Consider the following 8,676-nt stretch of genomic DNA (forward strand, 5'->3'; position numbering starts at 1 on the left):
CCAGAAAGAGAAAGAAAAATACCGGATGGTTTCACTCATAGCAGGAGTATAATGGACCAGGTGAGAAAATAATAAGAATAATGAACAGCCATATACCAGAGAAATTTTGTGGGGGTGGAGTGGGGAATGGGATCAAAAAGGTGTGGGAGAATGGGGAGGGAAGTGCACAGGACTATGGCGATGGCACACGGGTGACTCGGTGATGGGAAACTCACAGGGATTACAATTGAGATGAAAAAAAAATGTACAAAATGATGTAAAAATAAACTATTAAAAAGAAAAAAAAAGTCTAGGAACCACAATGTATGAAAGCAAGGAGAGCGATAAAGGAGGTAAAGAGGAGACATAAGTGCTGGTGAGCATCTGGAATTTCAACCTAGTGACTTTATGCTGTTTGAATGGAGTCCCCATGTTTCAGTTCCAGGACTAACTAACCTGGCACCCACAAAATATACGTTACTGTGAAGAGAACATTCACTGGTTAGACTTGGTGAGTGATCATTTCTTTCTAACTCCAAGTTACAACAGGTAAGACTGGCTCTACCAGTTCTTTTTTTTTTTTTTTTAAGATTTATTTATGCAAACAAGAACTGGGGTACAGGCCAGAGATGGGGGGGGGGTGCTGGTGAGAAGATTCACCAAAGACAGAGTGGGGAGTAGAACAGGCAGATTGACTGAAATCCACTGCTGAGGGGAGCAGCGGGCAGGACAGGAGAGGTCTGCTGTGCCTTGTGGGTCAGCTCCCCAGCCGGGGATTGAACTCCTGCTGCAGTGGCTGCCCAGAGCTTCATAGTGCTGGACTGTAACCAGTTGCACCATCAGGGAGGGCCTCTGGCTCTTCCAGTTCTCAAACAATGATTTTTAAACTTCATTGTGTGTCAAAAATGCCTAAAGGCAGGAGTCCTGGCCCACCTATCCCAGAGACTCTGATTCAGTCCATCTGGGACATCTGCATTTTAAACAATATCTTGGGAATTTGCAGAGGCTGTGGTCTTCAACTTGGAAACAGAGGCAAGATTATTCATTGATTCTAGCATGTGACTGTTGTGTTCACTTCACCCTGTCTTACTGGGTGCTGGACAGACATTATAAACACTTCTGAGCATTCTGCTCTTTTATATATCCAAAGGGTCACCCACCTCAAGCCTCCCCCCCAACCCCATCTTGCCCAGTCTCTGTCCTACTCTTGCATCTGCTTCATATCTGTGCAACTCTCAAATGACCATAGCACATTTTTCTTGGAACCTGACTAATGAAAAGGCTCTAGAGGTCCTAGATAATCTAGGTAAGTTCCCTCTAGTCAAAGAGAAGTCTACTTCTGCTTTGGCCAGTCTATTTAAAAGGCTCCAGTACTGAGTCTCTGAATTCTGAGACTGAGCAGCACTGCTTCCAGTGACAGGCAAATGCTCTCGTTCTACAAGATACAAAAGCTTTCTGTTCCTTAGATGCTCAGACCTTCCTTTGCTTATGATCAACTATCTGAATTCAGTGCCCCCATTTTCCAGATGCCACAGGAAAGAAAATGTGGTTAAGAGAAACTGCCTGTTCCAGTTGATTTAGGAAAAGCTGAGAGAGAAACTAAAGTGGAAACTAGCTCTTTTATCAAAACCATTAATTTCACTGACTTCACCTTCAGTTGATGCCCATGACATTTATCCATTTTCTTCTTTTAATCGCCATTTAATGTTGCCATCTGATTTTAATCAGCTCTTTACAACATTCCTGACCAATATTCATGCAAATAACCAAAAAGAAATGGAGACTAACCTTTCTTGGAGGCCCCTTTAGCATCCTTCCTGGTGTTTATCCAGAATCATAAAGACATTTGAAAAGACTTCACAGGTAGAAAGAGCTCGAAAAGAGATTGATTTACAAAATACAGCTAGGGCCCAACCTCACTCCTCAAAGACTTGAATTTCTGGAGGAGTGAATTTTAGGGGCCTAGGAACAAAGCCTAGATTTGGTAAGCTTAGGAGAGAGAGCTGAAGCAAAGAATTTCTTTGCTTTTCACACAGAATAATTGAAAAAGGAGGCAAGTGAATGAAGAGTGTGGGGGAGGGTGTTTTTCTGTGTTAAAAGAACAGAAAGGGACCATATTTTGCTTAATTTCTTTCTTTTTTTTGGTGCAAGGCAGATGGGCTGTTGATTGACACCAAATAAATCCTTGAATAAATGAGTTTCTAGCATTGTGGAGAGATGGTAGATGGAGGGAGTTGGGGGATGGTGAAAGTGGTTGGTGCATAAAGAACAGATAACTTTAAGGAACGAGGGATTAAAAGCAAGAACCTTAGGGCATTTAATAACTGTTTTTGCTTTATATGGATTATTGGGGATTATCTGCTAAAAGTAAGAGCCCAGGCTAGTGTTACTGTTTGACTTGCCCTTCTTTTTCCCTCATTTAAAATCTTCTTACTCGTTCCTGATGTTCTTTTGGTTAATGACAGATAAACTTAGTGTGCAAAAATTGTTTTCCTCATCATTAGAAAGTTCTACATAATCAACCTTCTCTAAAGAACAGGAATGGGTTTTATGTGAAATTCACCTTTTGTAAAATTTAAAAAAAAATTAGAAGCATTAAAAGGCTTTTGCAACCAACTGCAGCAGCCTAAGCCACTGAGCTGCTGAAGCTCAGTAGAGCCAGTTAGTTGTAGAATGAAGTCTAACATGGACTTCTAAAATGAAGTCCAGTTTAGAGTTAGCCTAGAAGTCAGATTCTACACTCTAGACACACAGGGGATAATCTCCAAAGGTTAAAAATAAGTCGGAGTAGCTTCAGGAATGACGGTCTCAGAGAAAGAAGAATGTGTGTGGAGTGGAGTCAACTCCAGAGTGTGGATTCCAGTCCTGGCCCAGTTACTTATTTATAGTTTGATCTGGGGGCAAATGATTCAAATTCTCTACATGTCATTATCTTTATTTAATAGGAATAACAACCTCTCACAGGGTTGTTGTGAATACTCACAGCACTCACCGAAATCTCCTTCCTTCCTTCTCTCCATAAATGCTCAGTAAACATTGCTTTCCTTTCCCCATTCCCTCTGCCTTCCTCCCACCCTCCCTAACTTCTTAGTCCAACCAAAACTCACTGCTGCTGTGCCTACATGCCTCAGGGATTTATTTCAGAATGTCGCAGGGGATAATTTGACGGAACCTGTTAACAGCATGGAATTTCCTTAACAAACACATTGGCAGGCCTGCAAGCACAGAGGGCAGCTGCTCCAGGTGGTGACCATAATTTGCACCTGAACTGAGGTATTTCACCACCAGAGAGTGCCTCACAGTCTTGGGTCAAGTCCAGCTGGGAACAAGAGAAGGTGAGTCCCCACCGAGGCTGCAGTCAAGTCCAGAGAGAGGAGCAGATGAGGCTCCTCAACTTCAGTAGCCTAAGCCACTGAGCTGCTGCAGGTCTGAATCTGGGAGAACCCTGGGCCATAGGCTGAGTCCCCGGGGAAGGGAAGGGGGGGGGTTGTGGAGACGTGTTGTAGAGGCTGAGTGAGGTGGGGGGAGGAGGCCCTAAGGCCTCTGGGAGTGCAGCCCCAGGGAGTTGGGGCAGCAGTCTTGTTAGAAGGGTGCTTGGCGTTTACATAGCACTTTGTATAAAAATGGAGAGAAAAGGTCAGTTAGCCCAAACAAAGAAAAGGAGAGACTGAGGGAGTTTAAGGAAGACGGTTAAAGAAGGAGGTTGGCAGAAGCTTCTGCTCCTAGAGACTTCCCGGGAAAGGAGGAGCAAGGTACAGTAACTGCTGAGACTGAGATTTGGGATAATGAGTCAGTCCATGGTGAGCCAAGTGGGGCAGGGGATGAAGCCTTCAGCGCACAGAGAAATTTCGCCTGTGAGTCTGGTTTATTTGTTTTTTTCCAAGCTTCCCAAAGGATTCGACTTGGGAGCTCCTCCATTAATGGTGTCGTGTTTGCATGACAGTGAGCCAGCCCCACCATCTGCTGCCTCAATTCCCTCCCTCCTTGTTATATGTAAAGCTCTTGCCCGTGTTCACAGCGTTTTCGTTTGCAGGGACATTCACAAGGCCTTAGAGCACAATTCCTAAGAACCTGTAAAATTGTTTCAGATTTGAAGAAAGTATTGGCTGTAAAATAGGAAAAGAAAATGTGCAATATTAGAATTAATAAATATGTAAATGCCCGCCAACTTTATGTCAACTACTCAAATGTCACTCAGCTCGTGTTTTCGTTCTACCTAAAATATAGACAAAATGGGATACACTGTGGGATAAGGACTTTTAAAAGCAGGCTTAGATAGGGACTCCAAGGATCATAAAACAGCCTTAGTCTCGGATACTACATCCATGTGACTGTCAATCTAACACAGTTCCAAGCAGAACTCATTGAGCAGAATGTTTATAATACAAAGACAAAGCTAAGTCAGAGCCGAGGTCAAATATTTAAACTCTCATCCCCAGTTCCTCCTACGTAATGGGTGTATACTAATGGTACCTTCTTGTGGGTATTTTTTTTTAGTGTTCACTTGACGTTGGTGGGAATAAACTATCCCAGGGCCCCAGCACACAGCAAGCCAGTGTAATGGGATTAATGATAACGAAGTTGAGGACAGAGGCAATAATGATGAGAACATATGTTTCCTGTAAAATGCTGAGGGACTCTCAGTGCGCTAAGCATTTCTGATGATAATCCTCGAAAATACAGGGGCAGGTCAATACAAAGTCAAATGTATTCCCAATGAAGGAATGGAGGAAGTAAGGCAGGCCTGAGCAAAACGAGACTAGCCCAGGCAAGCAACCACCCCCCCACCCCACCCCACCCCGAATGCAGGATAGGTTGAAGAGGGACAATGTACATTTAAAATTGATTGGATAATGGGAATGGTGTGGCCCAGGCTGATTGGATCTGAGGCACCAGGAAATGAGACATCTATACCTGGAAACCTGTCCTTGGGTGGTTGAACTGTGACCCAGGCTGAGATGGTCTGTTAATCTTTGAATCCATTTGCTGAGTTGAATTTGCACGGGCTCTGACGTATGTAACAGCCAACAAGGCCAATATATTCCCTGACTTTCCTTTGGTCGAGGTCTTTCCTAAATCCTGCGTGTCCAGCAGGGAACAGCCAGCCCAATAAACTCTACTTTGCGAATTGCATTCTTGCATGACGCTCTGTCTTTCGTGGTAATCGAGTTCTCGGACCCTAACACCACCTGTTGGTGCTGTTGTTACAGGACAGGGAGAGAGGGGCACCCCTGAAGCCCCAAACCTGCCTGCTCTATGTGGGTTCTGTCATCCGCATCAAGACAAAACATATAAAACTTTAATGAAAAGGGACTTTAATACTGTGAATCTGTTATAGGGCACCCCAAATCTGTTAAGAGGACAGAGGGAGAGGGAAACCCCTGAAGCCCCCAAAACCTGCCTGCTCTAAGTGGGTTCTGCCATCCGCCACAACAAGACAAAACATATAAAACTTTAATGAAAAGGGACTTCAACACAGTGAGTATACAACACGGAACACAAAGAATATAACTTCTAAATCAAACACCTGAAGTGACCCATCCCCTCGTGGGCAAAAGTCAACCCAAAAGGGATTGGCCCAAAGCAAGGCCTGAAAGCTGCCACAAGACTAAAGCACCTTCTGGCCAGGACCCATGGAAAAGGGTCAGAAATAGCCAGACAAATCTGGGAGGAAAAGAGCAAAATCAAAATCAAGATAAACACTGCCATAGTCATCTCCTCACAGGCATCTCTCCCACATCTGCCTTAACCAGTCCAGGGTCAGGAAATAAGCACGGTTTCTTCCTCACATGCTTGCTGCTCCATGTGGCTTCCTCAGGTCTCCTTCTTGTTCTCCATCCTACTTCATTCTCTCTTCTCTCTTCTCATTCCTTCTCTCCTTTTTCTCTGCTCAGCTCCACCCTCCTTCTGGGTGGGGCAGGGAACCTGGAACTTCCCCTTTTCCTAGGGACCACCCTGTTACAATTATACGATACAGAAGACAAAGAATATAATTTCTAAATCAAACACCTGACGTTACCCATCCCCTCGTGGGCATAAGCCAACCCAAAAGGGATTGGTCCAAAGCAAGACCCGAAAGCCCGTCACAAGCCTAAAGCACCTTCTGGCCGAAACCCATAGAAAAGGATCAGAAATGGCCAGACAAGTCTGGGAGGAAAAGAACAAAATCAAAATCAATATAAACACTGCCATGGTCACCGCCCCACGGGTATCTCACCCACATCTGCCTTAACCAGTCCAGGGCCAAGAAACAAGCACGGTTTCTTCATCACATGTTTGCTGCTCCATGTGGCTTCCTCAGGTCTCCTGGCTCTCCATCCTGCTTCCTTCTTCCCCCTCAGATTCCTTCTCTTCTCTCTTTTAATCTGCTCAGCTCCACCCTCCTTCTGGGTGAGGCAGGAACCTGGAACTTCCCCTTTTCCTGGGGACCCCCTGCTACATTCTGGCTGAGAAGGACACAGCATGCTGCTTTCAGATCTCAGTGTCCCAGCCATGTGCACATGTGTCATCTTCTTCACTCCTGGCAGCTGCCCTTTGAGGTCAACTGTAAGGACATCACCATGGAGCGAGGGTTCCCCTGGGGTGGCTGGTCTGAGCCAGAGGCCATCCCTGGGTTTTCCCACCAGCCTTTGAACCTTTCTAGTCTGTTCCCTCATCGGTGAGTCCTAAGGGAATTCCTGTTTTGTGGCAACCACCATCTTGTGAAATCGAAAGGAGCTGCGTGAAAATGATAAAGCACACTGCCCACATAAAATGCCTAATCTGCTCCTTATAGGGGAACAGGAAGCTGAAATTGATAGAAATACACTGACATGTGCATAATCGCTCAGCTTCAAGAGATAGGCCAGGAAATTGGGTCATCATGCTTTCCTTCACACAGCACAGCTTTCTGGATCGCTAATATTCCCTAAAAGCTCTTTACTGCACAGGCAAAGTAAGGAAGATTCAGGTCGCACAGAAGGCTGCGGTCAGAGGTTTGTAAAGCACACTTGACTAGCAGACCAGGGCACCCTGGCCCCAGAGGTCAGGCCTTTGACTCTGTGGGAAGTGTGGCTTCCGGAATCAGCCTCCAAGCCAAACCAAAGTCCTTTGGGGAAATTTAACCCTTTGCTGCATTCCATTTTGTACTAGGGCTATGAGGGGCAATGGGGTCTCAAATTCCTGCTAATGCACTTGTGATCGTTATAAATAGGCTAACTGATCTCTGCTTTAATTCTGGATAACAATAGTACCACTTCCTGAGCGTTTCATCGGGTACTTTGCCTACATTATCTCATTCAGTTCTCACTAGAGACTTCTGAGGATATAGATGCTATTATTATCCCTACCCTTCAGGTGAGAAAATTTAGGCCCTGACAGGTCAGGTGACATTTCCAAGTTCATGTAGCTATCAGATGCCATTGCTCTTTGTCACCATGACATTTCTCAAGGAATCGCTGGCAGGCCAGATGTCTTAAAAATCACCTGATGTCCATTCACTCTCCTACCACTACTTAGGTTAAAGCAGTGGAACCCAGGAGTCTGCATTTCAATAAGGTCCACAGTGATTCCAAGGACATCAAATTTGAAAACCACTGTCACATTGCCCAGGCTCATAGATGCCTCTGTCAAAAGGTGGGCGCAGAAGAAAACAGTTTGGCCTTCTATCCTGAAAGTATCTCTGCTAGCACTGTGGATAACCAAAGCTGAATCTCTTTCCCCTACAACCTGCTGAATAACCTCCACAGCTGCTCTTTAGTCCTCAGAGCGGGACAAGGTTGTTCCTGTTGATGGACAGGGATTTTAGCATGAATATTTAATGGCCAGGGCATCCAGTATTCTTGGCTAATGTAATATTTCAATCTCTACTTTCATACTGAAGGGATTTGCCCTCCCTTAATGCACATCTACATCCTGTCCCGGTCCTTCCACACCGATAATGCCAGTTCAGAGAGGCCCTTTTCCCCAGCTCTCAGTTAAGATAGCACTTACTCTTATCTTGTGATAAGGTTCTTTGTGCTGATGAAATGCCACTGGGCATTGTCTTGAATTTTATCATTTCCTGTCCAAGCACTCTATGCCCTCTTGGTTATGACCATTGCCAGAATTAGCTTGGCTGATGTCATTCACACGACCAGCTTTCCATCTCTCTATCTCTAAGTCCTTCTCTATCTCTATTTCTAACACTCTCCTTTCAGCCCAACTTGCAACACAATTGGGTCCAACATTGTAATTGTGGTAGATTTAGGTCAATTAGAAGTATAAAGGATTTTGTCGTAAATATATACAATCATGGGGCCTCCCTGGTGGCATAGTTCTCAGTGCTATGACCACTATGGCCTGAGCTCAAGCTTTGGCCAGGGTATAGCAGACCTCTCCTGTCTCTCTCACTGCTCCCCTCAAGAGTGTGTTTCAGTAGGTCCCCCTATCTGCTCCCCACTCTGTCTCTGGTGAACCCTCTCACCCCCACCCCTACCTTCACCCCCATACCTCAGCCCTACACTCCAGTTTTTGTATGCATAAATTAATCTTTAAAAAAATTTCATTTCAAAATATATACAATCTTATTTGCTGTTTCTGAAAATTCTTTTTTTTTTTTAATGAAATAGCCAGAATAGACAAGTGTTTAGAGAAGAAAGTAGCTTAGTGATCACCAAAGCCCAGGGGAGAAAGAATGGAGAATGACTGGTAATGGGGACCAATGTTTCTTTTCAGGAT

Source organism: Condylura cristata, unplaced genomic scaffold (assembly GCF_000260355.1).
Source record: "Condylura cristata isolate star-nosed mole 26May11 unplaced genomic scaffold, ConCri1.0 scaffold00026, whole genome shotgun sequence".
NCBI lineage: Eukaryota > Metazoa > Chordata > Mammalia > Eulipotyphla > Talpidae > Condylura > Condylura cristata.